The 14,459-nt window shown below is 36.2% G+C and overlaps 1 pseudogene; it reads left to right on the top strand.

Moving 5' to 3' along the window:
• The first annotated feature begins 10,785 nt into the window (after positions 1-10,785).
• On the top strand, positions 10,786-14,103 carry LOC120128463 (annotated as a pseudogene).
• Positions 14,104-14,459: the final 356 nt, after the last annotated feature.

The following is a 14,459-nucleotide window of genomic DNA, read 5'->3' as shown; positions in this document are numbered from 1 at the left end:
CCGATAAAACTTTCCGGGACATGTCCTAGATTTTCCCGGCACAAAGTAGTCCAAGAACCGGAAGCTATTCCTGATATCACATCTCCATCTACCGAAAGCCCCAGGTGCATAGAAACATCCTCAAGCGTGATCGTGCACTCTCCGCACGGAAGATGGAATGTGTGGGTCTCCGACCTCCACCGCTCTACTAAGGAAGAAATAAGGTTTGGTTATATCTTACAGTGACCCTGATATCTACCTATATAACCAAATCCAGCCTCTACTAAATACGTCAAGACACGGCTAGGTATCACTAACTTAAGATTCCTAATAAAATGATATAATACACGGTCATTCTCCTAAAAATAAATAATTACAAAAATTAATTCTTAATCTAATAATCATGCATTAAATAAATCAACTAATTATTACTAATAATTTAAATTAAATTAAAACGTTAAAATGTTACCGTATCAGCAAAGTGTCGAGATATATGATTTTCATCCAAGCGAAGTAGATTGTCTTTCATTATATATCTGTAAAAAAATTATATTAGTAAAATATTAAATAAAGTAAAATACTTAAATAAATTAAATACATAATATTAAAATATTATAAATATACCTTAAAGAGAGAGTATTTGAGAGAAATTGAGAAAATTTGAGAGAATTTGGTTTGATGAAAGTGATTGAGGATGAGAGTATTTATAGGGAGGATTGGGGTGTGAATGGGTGGGTAATTAAATGTATAGCGCGCCCCCTGTACCGCGTTATACCCCACGTGTCAGATAACCAGGTATAGTGCGGCCTCTGATTCGCGCTATACCCCTACATGGTGTATAACACGGATCAGGGAGCGCGCTATACACACGTGTAACCCATGTCAACGTGTAGCGCGGTACAGAGGGCGCTATATCCCACGTGACGCCAAATCAACATATAACGCGGGACAGGGGCGCATTTTACTGCTACGGGTGTTAGATTAAAAAATATAATCTAACCGGTGTTAAATCGATAAATATATCGATCACTGGTGATTTTTCGAGCGTACGTAATGGAAGTGTACTTTTATGGCCTGTTTGCCTGGCGGCATTTGGTCAAAGCAGCACAAAGCCATTGCCTTGAAAAACCAACTCAACCAACATACCAAAAGACTAAAAAGAAAAACACAGCCTTTAACTTTATCTTTTAAATCATTTGTCAAAAATGTCCTCGTCCGTCCCACCACAGATATTGCTAAATGAAGACTCCACTTAGGGATACATTAGGCATTTTGCAGAAAAAGGCACTTTCACCTTTGTCCTTAAGGATCGTTTTAGCGGAAACGTGGCCTATTTGCATTTATAATTTTTTTTCTTTTTTTTCTTCTTTTGAATCCAAAGTAAAGTAAAATATGTAAAACAAATCAATGATTGTGCATTGGGCTTCTAGTTTTTTCTTTCCTCAAAAGTTTGTTTTCAAATATTTGTAATATAAATTAAGGATAAATGTAACTTTTGGTTCCTAAATATTTTTCATCCTCAAATATTTATTAATGAAATTGATTCTATGAGTGTTTATATTTTGGAAAACAAAGAGCATGCACTCTAAAAATTTATGGGTGAAGCAAAGAAATAATCCCTCAACTATAGGATGCAACTTTGTTAAGCTTTTATAATAAAAATTATAAAATGATCCTCGACTATGGGATGCATTTTTTGAGTCTCCTGACTATTAAAATTACAAAATGATCACCCGATTATTCATATGTTTCAAACTCTTCCTTTTTTGTTAAAAATGATCGTCTGAGCTGGATATTAATATATGATAAAATCATATTTTAATTATGTCTACAAGCACCACCGTTGCTTTTAAGCATTGGTTGACTATCATAATGTCTCAAGCATTTGTGCAACAGTAAAATATAAACGAAGGGTTGATTCATAAAATACAATTCAAACGATTTTGGGATCAAAATTTATCATATCTCATTTAACAGGTTAACGTCCAACTCAGGCAGTCGTCAATTTTTTAACGGGGAAGGACAAATTTGGAATATATAAATAGTTACTTGACCATTTTATAACTTTAAATACTCAGAGTACTCAACAAAAAAAGCCCTATAGTTGAGAGATCATTTTATAACTTTTAATAGTTAGATGACTCAACAAAATAGTGCCTTATAATCGGGGGACCATTGTTTACTTTACCCAAAAATTTTGAGTATTAATATAATTTACCCATGTTTTTCAAATTTAAGGATAAATAAATTATTTTGGTGTTTAACTTTAGCACTGAAATATAACGCAGTACCCTTTTGTTTTGGCTAATAGATCCTTAACTTTTTAATGTTGAAGTTAGATATCTGGCTTTTTAATGGTGTAGTTAAGTATTTAATTTTTTTTGGCTGCAATTAGATTTGCAACTCTTTATTTTATCGTGTAATTAGATATTTGATTTTTTTAGAAATCAGACATATTTTTATTTAAAAATTTTAATGTCTAAAATTTGAATTTGTAAAATATTATCTCTTTAACTAAATTACATTAAAATTACAAGTACGAATCAATCAGGTTAAACATTTACCATTACATTAAGAAAAACTTAGGTACATAATTGCACAAAAAAGATAATATTTAATTACAGTTCAGTTCCTAAACACCAAAAATTTGTATATCATGTTACACATAAATACCAAATTAGATACCAAAAATTTTATTTACCCTAATTTTTTTTTGGTCACCCTTCATATCTAAGACTTAGTCTTAACTAACATGGACCGACCATCGCACACTTGATTTTGGTGGGTAAATCTTCTAGAAGGGATTTTCTGCATACATAAGGACTCGAACCTAAAATATTGCTTAAGCGATATCAAGCTGTTTACCACTTAGATCAACCCCGTTTGTTATTTACCCTAAATTTCAATCATTGTCATTGCATTTTCATTTTTTAGTAAGTGCTATGTTTTGTATTATTTTAGTTTACCTACAACTAAATACTTATTGACTATTAAACATTTATTGACTTGAGAAGTAATGATAAAATTAACAAATCTTGAAAAAGAAAAAACAAGTTCAAAAAATCTTGAAAAAGAAAACAAATTTATTAAAAACAGATTAAAAATTTATACGAAATAAGATAAAAAAAGATTTCTATGAAGAAAATATTAAATAAAAAAATAAAACTTTAGATTTATAAAATAAATCATATCTTTTACATGTAAATAGAAGTAATTATATGGTAACGTTGATCAATTCAATATGAACTATAGGCGAGCATAAAATAGTCCCAAAGAAAGCAAAGGAGAAGAAAAAAGCACAAGGTGAGGAAGATCAGGAATAATCGTGGATGATAATCTTTAGGGTAAATTTTGCATTTAGTACCTAAATTATCAGTTTGATCTATTTTAGTACCTAAACTTTTAATTTTTTTTAAAATCATTCCTAAAGTTTAATTTTATTTCTTTTTAATATCCGTCGTTAAAAGCTTTAATTTTTATTTTATTTTAACACATTGTTCAAAGTTTAATGTTAAATTTTGAAAAAGCTAAAAGTTTAGATACTTTAAATACTAAATATGTATTTTTTTTGATAAATTAATCAATTTCACTACCCAAAGAACAAGAACAACAACAAGTATAACATCTACTACAAAACCAGCAGTGTTATGTTTACAAAAATATTCTACTTACAAAAGAATCATGATCAGTTTATATCCCAAAGAGTAGAATTAGTGCTATCATTTCTATTTATGTTCCTATCCCTCAGATGAATGGTGTTTTTCTCGAAAAATCATCGGTAATCGGTATATTTACCGATCTAACACCGGTCAGATTATATTTCCCGATCTAACACCCGTAGCAGTAAAGTGCGCCCCCTGAACCGCGCTATATGCTGATTTGGCGCCACGTGGAGTATATCGCGCCCCCTGTACCGCGCTATACACTGACTGGGTTAGGCGTAGGGGTATAGCGCAGATCAGGGGCCGCGCTATACGCCATACCAAAATTATATTTAATGCGATCCCTGGTCCGCGCTATATAATTATTACATATAACGCGGTACAAGTACCGCGTCTTATATGTTTATAAATACACTCCTCCGGTTCTCACATCTCCTCGCATCTCTCCTCTCAACTTATAAATTAATACAACAATTCCGTCAACGAGTAATAATTCTGGCAATCTCCTCATATTTGATTTAGAAGTTCGTGCGCTTTTTCGTTATAAGGTAATTTTGTTATAATTTTTTAATTATACTTATTGTTTATTATCATTATTTGAAAAAATATTATACTAATTATTTTCAATTAATTTTTATGTTTGTAAATTTGAAAAGCGGGAGCATACGTCGAAATAGTTTTGCGGTGCAGGTAATAATATAAAATTATATTATTTAAATTATTTACGTTGATGTGTAAAAAAATTTATTGTGTTATATTTTCGTTCATATATAATTTATTTAATCAGGTTTGTTTCATTTATTTTTTTTTTGCAGATATAATATTGCCGCACTTTTAAACTCAAAGAATGGCGCGACTTTCAGCTATTGTTTATTATAATGGTGAAATTCGAGAAGATGAAACCGGCGTTGTTTTCGTATCAAATGAGCGTGTTAAAATATCATTCAAGAGAAACATAACTCTTGAGGAGATGATAACGAATATTTTGAGGAAGATTCATGTTGGAAGTAGTAGAAGAATGTCGTCGTTGCAGTACAAATTTTCAACATCATTGTTGCCATTAACTTATACAACGTTTGAACTTTCGAACAATGATGATGTTCAAATGATGGTTGAAGCTCAAAGAAATTATTCATACGCCACTATTGAGATGTATGCTCATTTGTTCAAGTGTGTGTTGTTCGGGGTCAATCTTTAAGCTCACACTATGGGCTGGCTGAACAAGTTGATCAAGTTGACAGCCCGACTACAGTAATGTTAATGATTTTAATGCCATAATGGGGAGACATTCATCTGCAACTCCTTACGATATGTACCGAGGTGGGTCCACGAACAATCCGTATGGCAACCGCGTCCAGTTCAAGGGGAAGGCATTCATCTGCAAATTTCTTTGACCATATGGAGATGCCATCGACGCAACCATCTGTGCAGTTTCCATTTGACACGATGGCTTTAAGCTCCAGGGGGAGGCATTCGATTGTGAGATTTTTCGATCTCAATGTCGATATGCCTTCCAGTTCAAGGGGAAGGCGTGCAAGTAATAGGTTCTTCGACCTAAATGTGGAGAGCATGAGGAACCATCATCTCCACCAGAAGAACCGCTTCGTGAGCCTGGTGCTAAGACTGGACTATTCATTCACCTAGTATCACCGCAATTAACTCCGATGATGATGAAGTTCCAGGAAATGTGGTACAAACTGACCCTCCTGCACACATGTATGAAGCTGATTATGGTGCAATGTACGGGCCAGAATTTGCAGATATGCCTCATCTCGGTGACTATGGATATTACTCATCATAAATAATGGTGAGTTATCTTTAGGCATGGAGTTCTCAAGCAAAGAAGAAGCGGTGATGGCTATAAAAAATTACAATATCTGTAATTTTGTTCAGTCCAGAGTCAACCGATCCACGACCGAAAAATATGTATGCTACTGTACCCGACGCGAAAACGGATACAATTGGATTATTCGCGTATCGAAAGGAAGAGGAAAAACAACATATGGGAACTAGCATATACAACGATCCTCACACATGTTGTGCTGGATAGGTCAACCAAGATCATCCCAACTTGGACTCTAAAGTGATATGCCAAGCCATCATGCCCATGGTAAAAGCAAGCTCTCATATAGTTGTTGCAGTGTTGATTTCAGCTATACAATCGCAGTATGGGTACACTGTCTCCTATAAAAAATCTTGGTTGGCAAAACAAAATGTCATTGTCAAACTTAATGGCGAATGAGATGCATCTTACAACGAACTTCCAGGTTGGTTTAGGCTGGTATGGACGTTGAATCCTGGGACAGTTGTGGACTTCGAAACCTCCTATGCATACCATAATGATCGAGTTCTTCGCGATCGAAGCCAATTCTACCAGGTTTTTTGGAGTTACCCACAGTGCGTTAATGCTGCCAAATACTGCAAGCCTGTGGTCCAGATCGACGGGACTTTCTTGTATGGAAAATACAAGCAAGTTTTTATTTGGCAATTGTCCAAGATGGCAATCGCAACATTCTTCCAGTTGCTTTTGCTCTTGTCGAAGGAGAAGATACAGATTCTTGGGCTTTTTTCCTCCGAAATTTACGTGCACATGTTATCACGAGGGAAAACTTTTGTGTCATTTCAGATCGCAGAGCTGGGATCAAAGCAGCAATGGAGTCTTTGGGTCCAATGTGGCAACCACCCTTTGTCCAACATAGGTATTATCTCCGACACATTGCTGCGAACTATCATGGAAGGTACAAGAAGAATGATGAGCGTCAATTAATTGTGGGCATGGGTAAGTGAAAGCAAGTTAGTAAGTTATACATTTTTTGATCATTTTAATTTTGCAAAGAAAGCAAGTTAGTAAGTTATACATTTTTTGATCAGGATACGATTACATCAGCCTCATCGATAAAGAAATGTGGACGAACGCATATGATGGTGGATATCGATATGGATACATGACGACCAACTTGGCTGAGGCAATCAATTCAACCTTAAAGGGTGCACGTCACTTACCTATAGCGACTTTGGTAAAAACTACATATTTTTGTTTGGGGGCGCTTTTTGCGAAGCTCGGGGGACAAGCTCAAACTTGGATGCAAGGCGGTCATGTCTATCACCCTAGATTAGTTGCAGATCTACAGAAAAAAATTGATGCATCAAATGGAATATCTGTAACAAGCTTCTCTAGAAGGCATGAAATGTTTCGTGTCACAGAGTTGCCGCGACCTCTTCAAGGGATTGAAGCTGTGTCGTTAAAAGTAAATCTAAGGGACAGAACATGCGACTGCGGGTTTTTTCAAGCTCTGAAGTATCCATGCTCTCATGTGATAGCAGCTTGCTCGCATACACGTCAAGACTATAACCATTTTGTTGATCTCGTATACCTACTATCTGAAGTTTTTAAGGTATACGAATTTGAGTTTCCCCCATAGGTAATGACAAAGACCCTAATAAGGTTCAAGATTGGCTTCCGATTGTACCAAATCCGAGTTTATTGAGGGACCGTGGTCGTCCAAAATCCAATTAAATTCATTGCGATATGGATATTCGAGAAAGATCTAGACAAGACAGAAGATGTGGCCATTGTAGAAACCCAGGACACACTAGAAAAACATGTCCACTTCTGTTGTCATCAAGTAACAATTGATGAGAAAATGATGTATTTGTTTATCAAATAATAATTCTTGTATTTTAATTTGCATTTACTTCAAGTTAATGTCATTCGATAATCGCTGATGAAGATTAAAAAAATGAACATAATCATTAAATTTTATCAAACTAATAACAATTTGGTATTTAAATACAACAAACTTACAATAAGAATTAAATGGTAAATGATAACCAAATTATAATAACTGATATTAAATGGTAATAAAAAAATTAACTGAAATATTTAAAAAAGTCCAACAAATTTAACAAATAAAGTAAGTATTAAATGAGAAGAATAAAAAATTACAATTAAACAAAATAAAGTAAATACAAATATAATAAAAAAATCTATCGATGCCTGCGTCGCGAATGTGTTCCGCAGGGCGGTGGCTGTCGGTCTCGAGGAGGATTTCTTCGTATCACTGGTTCTGACTCCTCGCTGTCATCGTCGTCGTCGTCGTCATCATCGTCATCGTCGTCGTCATCCTGAGCAGGTACATTAGGTTGATGAGGAGCTGATGACGATAAAGCACCTCCATAGAATAAGGACCCTGGAGGTGTATGACTGACTATCCCACCGGCCTGCGAAAACTGGAAAAACTGGGAAAACCCAGACATCGTTGGGTGTGAAAACTGTACAAGAGGTGTCTGTACTGCGGCCATGGGTGATGAAACTTTACCCGCCAAATATCCAGCATATGAACCCCAAGTCAGATCTACAAATATAGACCCATAATAGCCTCTAGGAGGTGTCTGTCGACGTCGTGGAAAGATCTGCCCTCGTGCATCCTCGAAAAGTAGAAACAGTTTCCCGTTACTGTTGAACCACTCATAATAATCCTCAGCATACATCAAGAAGTCACTAAAAATGGGCTCTCTACGTGGAAGGCGCCGATATCGATCCTCCCACAACACGACCCACTCATGATGCCTCACCAGCCAATCTGTATATGTCTTGCCGCGTCTATCTAAGCTATGCAACTCGTCCATATTGCGAGGTGCTTCCGGAATTAGTTGAAACAACCAAACTGCCGGAGCACGCGATCAGTGGAGTGCCACTCGACGGTCGCATAACAGATCAGAGGGACCATCGCCATCCAAACTTATGGACCCCTCAACTCAGGTGGGATCACCGCTCTCACATCATCAGTAGAATATGGCACCCATTCAAACTAAAACAAATAATATATAATTTTTATCAAAATAATAATCTAATTATATAATTATAATCTAAAATTGATTTTAAAACATTAAAATTCATACTTGTGTGCAGCCTTCTGATCGATTAGCACCCTAATTTTTCTAAATCATCAGGTAGCTCCTGATGATTTTCCTATCAGTAGACCACCTATTCAAAGAAAAAATTTGTTATACGCTGTATAAAATTATTAATATACTAAATCAGTTTTATATACCTCAGAAGTAGTGGAAATACGAATGAGTTCTTCACATCGGGACATAAAAGGGCAATTGATACAATGCCCAAGACTGCAGCAGCAGGAGACATCCGCCGATAGCATTACGCCTGTAGTCAGTGGCTCCACACATCTCCCTGTACAGCAAAGACAAAACTACCGAGCCCCAATTGAATGATTCGGCGAGACGAAAGTCGCTAAGATGTCACAACCACATACAGTGAACTAGGTTGCGCGATTTGTCCGGCATCAACAACCCTCCTATCAGCTGCAGTATGCATGCCCGTGCATACATCTTAACCTCATCCTCAGAGGCGTCTGCGCTCAACTCCCGAAAATTGGCATCTAACCAATTCAACAGTCCTACCTCCGATAAAATTTTCCGGGACACGTCCTAGACTATCCCGACACAAAGTAGTCCAAGAAACGGAAGCTATCCCCGATATCACATCTCCATCCACCGGAAGCCCCAGGTGCATAGAAACATCCTCAAGCGTGATCGTGCACTCTCCGCACGGAAGATGGAATGTGTGGGTCTCCGGCCTCCACCGCTCTACTAAGGCAGAAATCAGGTTTGGATCTATCTTACAGTGACCCTGATATCTACCTATATAACTGAATCCAGCCTCTACTAAATACGGCAAGACACGGCTGGGTATCACTAACTTAAGATTCCTAATAAAATGATCTATACACGGTCTTTCTCCTAAAAATAAATAATTACAAAAATTAATTCTTAATCTAATAATCATGTATTAAATAAATCAACTAATTATTACTAATAATTTAAATTAAATTAAAACGTTAAAATGTTACCGTATCAGTAAAGTGTCGAGATATTTAATTCTTAATCTAATAATCATGCATTAAATAATCAACTAATTATTACTAATAATTTAAATTAAATTAAAACGTTAAAATGTTACCGTATCAGCAAAGTGTAAAGATATATGATTTCCATCCGAGCGAAGTAGACTGCCTTCCATTATATATCTGCAAAAGAATTATATTAGTAAAATATTAAATAAAGTAAAATACTTAAATAAATTAAATACATAATAGTAAAAATATTATAAAATATACCTTAAAAAGAGAGTATTTGAGAGAAATTTAGAGAATTTAAGAGAATTTGGTGTGATAAAAGTGATTGAGGATGAGAGTATTTATAGAGAGGATTGGAATGTGGAGGGGCGGGTATTTAGGGATATAGCACGCCCCCTGCACCGCGCTATACCCCACGTGTCAGATATTCAGGTATAGCGCGGATCAGGGGGCGCGTTATACCCACGTGACGCCTAATCCCCGTATATCAAGGGGCAGTGGTGCGCTATACCCACATGGCGTCAAATCAACGTATAACGAGATTCAAGGGACGCTCTTTACTGCTATGAGTGTTAGATCAAAAAATATATTCTAACCAGTGTTAGATCGATAAATATATCGATCACCGGTGATTTATTGAAAAAAACGTCCAGCTGAAATCGCACATCTTTAATGGCAATGAACGGCTCTTGAACGTTTCTACAGTGAAAGAGTCTATTGTTTCTTTCTTCTAGAGGATGTAAATGAGGGCATTTAGGGCAAGCTTCATAGTCAATTCAACAAAAAGTCGGTAGATATACGAAAATGGTATTGATTTAGACCTAATTATAAAGTACTTTTTTATCGGTCTATGGACTTACATTAATTAAGTAAAGATCAATAAGGTTTAAGCCCTTGGTTAAAGTAAACAATTTTGGTAATATTAAATGGATATATTCTTCAAAACGATGAAATTAATTTTTAAAAATAATTAAGATTATAAATATGCAAAATAACGTAACGTAATCCATTTCTTGCACATTTCAAGCTTCTATTATCATCGTCTCCGCTGTTTGAGTAAAGTAGTTGTCTTTCAAACTCTCATATTCATGTTCTTTAACCTCTCATTGCTTCTAAATCTTTGTCTTCCAATCATGTTTCTTCTGGTTTTCTAGTTTTCCCCCGCAAACCCAGTTTCCTTCTTGTATTGTTTTGTTTTTTTGGGAGAACTATTTTTGCTTAAACGAACGAATACAATGGTTCTACGAAGCTTTTGTAAGAGAAGTGAAATGGCGGCGGTGTTCGCCGCCTGGATTGTGATAACGATTTTGGAGGCTGCGATAGTTATGGGCGGTTTTCAACCGGCTTTGAAGCTGGAGAGAAGGATTCCACTGGTGAGTCACGAACTCGAGTTGAGTCGACTCAGAGAACGCGACAGACTCAGGCATGGAAGGTTGCTGCAGTCTTCTTCTGGTGGTGTGGTGGATTTTCCAGTTCAAGGCACCTACGATCCTTTCTGTTGGGTAATACTTTCTATAAAAGAAACAATAAAAAAGATTCTTTTGGATTTGGAATTTGAGGTTTAGTGATTGATTATATTTTGTTTGTTCTTCAGATTATATTATACAAAATTACAGTTAGGTTCTCCTCCAAAGGAATACTACGTACAGATTGATACTGGAAGCGATGTTTTGGATGTAATTCCTGCAATGGTTTGCCCAGAATCCAGTGGACTTCGAGTAAATTCGACTTCTTTTTCATTGTCCAGTTTGGTTTTTTTTTTAATTGAAACAGAAAATACTTAGAGCTATCGTGTTTTTTTTTTCGTTTCTTACAGATTGAACTTAATTCGTATGATCCTGGAAGCTCCTCAACGTCTTCATTGATCTCGTGTTCAGATCAACGATGTAATGTCGGTCTTCAATCGTCAGATTCCGATTGTTCGGACAATCAATGCAGCTACACGTTTCAGTATGGAGATGGCAGTGGGACATCAGGGTATTATGTAGCTGATTTGTTGCATTTCAATACAATTCTTGAGGGATCTATGACTGCCAATTCCACAGCTCCAATTATGTTCGGGTGAGCTGAATAGTCTATCGATGTTGTTATAGTGCATGTTAGTGTTAGTGTTTACCTTATTTGTTGCCTTTAAGTTGCGGATTGTGAAACAGATGCAGCGTGTCCCAGACCGGAGACTTGACCAAGTCTGATCGAGCAGTCGATGGAATCTTCGGGTTGGGACAGCAGAGTTTGTCTGTAATCTCACAACTTTCCTCAGAAGGAGTAGCACCTAAAGTGTTTTCTCATTGCTTAAAAGGCAATAATGGTGGTGGTGGTATACTTGTTTTTGGCGAGATTTTGGAACCGAATATGGTTTATACTCCGCTGGTTCCATCACAGTAAGTTATTTCTTCCTTTGCCAGAAATTGTAGAAGCTTTGCTTTCTTCTATCGATTTTTCGTGTTAGCAGTCCTTGCATATCTGTTTCTTTTGATCATGCTTTATAGTTTATGTTCACTCTTGGAAGTTTATTTACGGTTGCCGACTTGCTGTTTGTTTCTCTTTCTGGTGTGATGCAATAGTCTTACATATGTTTCTTAGCCTGGTGGAGTTGAGATCAAACTGTGCATCCGAAAAAGCCCGATCATAATGTTGTTTTCGGTTTGCTTATTAGACATCTATTTTATCTGGTTCAAATGGTAGCAGCTCACACAGGACTGTTAACTACAGGTTTTTCATGGTTACATTGTAGTTTCTGAGAGAACGAAAGATAATTGTTTTAGTGAGAAATCACGAGTTTTTGTACGTTTAAACGAAAAGTCTGGGTTTATGTCGATGAAATATCAGATATCATAGCCCTTTGTTGATTGGTGTTTGATTGAATGTTAATGCAATCATTGTACTAGTTGTGATACCCCTTACTGAGATTCTTGAGCAAGAAATCTATTGAAGATCATCTTTCAGCGTGTTCGATAATATATCGGTTGTGATCGGAATATTAAAGCGCTGATTGCAATTTGCTTAATCAAATCTTGCACCACTGAATTTCAGGCCTCACTATAATCTTGATATGCGAAGCATTTCGGTTGGTGGACAAGTTTTATCGATTGATCCATCGGTATTTTCAACATCAATCAACCAAGGAACAATAGTTGATTCCGGACAACGTTGGCATACCTAGCTGATGAAGCTTGATGCTTTTGTCGATGCTGTAAGTATACCGCTAGGCTTTACCGACTCTTGGACATTATTAAGGAGACTCTTCAGTTAAAATTATGCTCTTCATCTGCGATGCTCGGCTTTCTGGTTGATGAAAAAAGTACTATGACTGTGAAGGATGAGCTTAATGACTTAAATTGTATTCTCTTCTTATCCAGATAACGAACACCGTTCACAAACCGTGCGGCCTGTTCTTTCCAAAGGAAACCAATGCTATCTACTAACCTCGAGGTCGAGTTCCGACATCTGCTATTTCATTTGTTCCATCGTGATAAATTGTCCAACAATTATAACTGACATTGTGTTAACATTTGATTCAGTGTCGGCGACATATTCCCTCAAGTTAGTCTGAACTTCGCTGGTGGAGCGTCCTTGACTTTAAATCCCGGACTATCTCGTACAGCAGAATTCGATTGTGAGTTTTCTGAAGCTTTTGACATGCATACATGGATGTCATCTAATTTTAACGTGTTTCCCTTCGAACTTATTTCGTATCCCGGATATTTAATGTAATAGGTGTCTTTGATTTTTACAGGGTGGTTCGGCTGTTTGGTGCATAGGCTTTCAGAAGATTCAGGGTCAAAGGATAACGATCTTAGGAGGTATTTTATCGGATCAAAATACTTTTTTAATAGTTCGAAGAGTTCATGAACTTTGGATCTTCGGGAGAGCTTCGATTTTCTCGAGTTCCGATTAAGATTACCTTGTGCAAGAGATTTTGAAACGCTTTTCTAATCATTGATGCTTTCGGCTTTGATCTTTTCTTTGCAGATCTTGTTCTAAAAGACAAAATATTCGTTTATGATCTGACAAATGAACGGATCGGATGGACTGATTATGACTGTAAGTTGGATCACATGATTCCGGCGTTGCAACGAACTTCTTAATCCGTTAAACCTTCCTTTCACCATATAAGGGCTGCACATTAACAATGATGAAACTTTAAGCTGATCTTAAGTGTTTCAAATATACCCTAAGAAAATTCGTTAGAACCGAGTATACATCAATGCTGAAACTGTTCCTTCTATATATGATCAGGTTCGACATCTGTCAATGTGTCTGTGAATCTTAATTCCGGAAGACCGGAAATCATCAATGCGGGGCAGATGAGAAATGGTGGTTCTTCGTCCAGGGATCAACTCCGGAGCATGATAGCTTTACTAATACCTATATCGTGCTTAACGGTCTACTGTTTTCTTTGCATATATGCAAGGATTCCGGAATTGACACGCTCGGTTTTCGTTGTATAGTTTCGAACTATTTCGACCGAGCAAACATCGGAACCACGATTAATTATTTCATTGCAGGTAGCTTGTGTCTGGCTGCTTTGTGTGAAACACAGTTGTAGCCTGTAGGTTATTCTAAGGGCTCTGTGTTTTCTTTGGAGTGTGCTTCTTGCAGTTTTAGATTTTAGAGGTATTATTGGCAATGCCGTAAATTACATTCATATATTATTATTTCAACGATAATTCATTTTATACTAACCGTTTTACATTTATTACTTCATCTTTTCCTTAAAATGTTTTATCCAAATGATGTGATGAGACATATAAGTAACATTTTGAAGAAAAAAGTAACATTTTGGTCATTTATGTTATTAGTTCGTTACATTTTGATCATTGAGATATTATTCGATGAATGTGATATATAAGTAAAGACATACAAGTAAAAATGATAGAATTTTAATATGATACTTGAATTTTAGATATAATATTAATTTATTTTAAATTTTAGATAAAAT

This window comes from Hibiscus syriacus, unplaced genomic scaffold, assembly GCF_006381635.1.
Source record: "Hibiscus syriacus cultivar Baekdansim isolate YM2019G1 unplaced genomic scaffold, ASM638163v2 tig00001644_pilon, whole genome shotgun sequence".
Lineage (NCBI taxonomy): Eukaryota > Viridiplantae > Streptophyta > Magnoliopsida > Malvales > Malvaceae > Hibiscus > Hibiscus syriacus.
The sequence above is the reverse complement of the archived record's forward strand: the minus strand, read 5'-3'. Positions and strand labels throughout refer to the sequence as shown.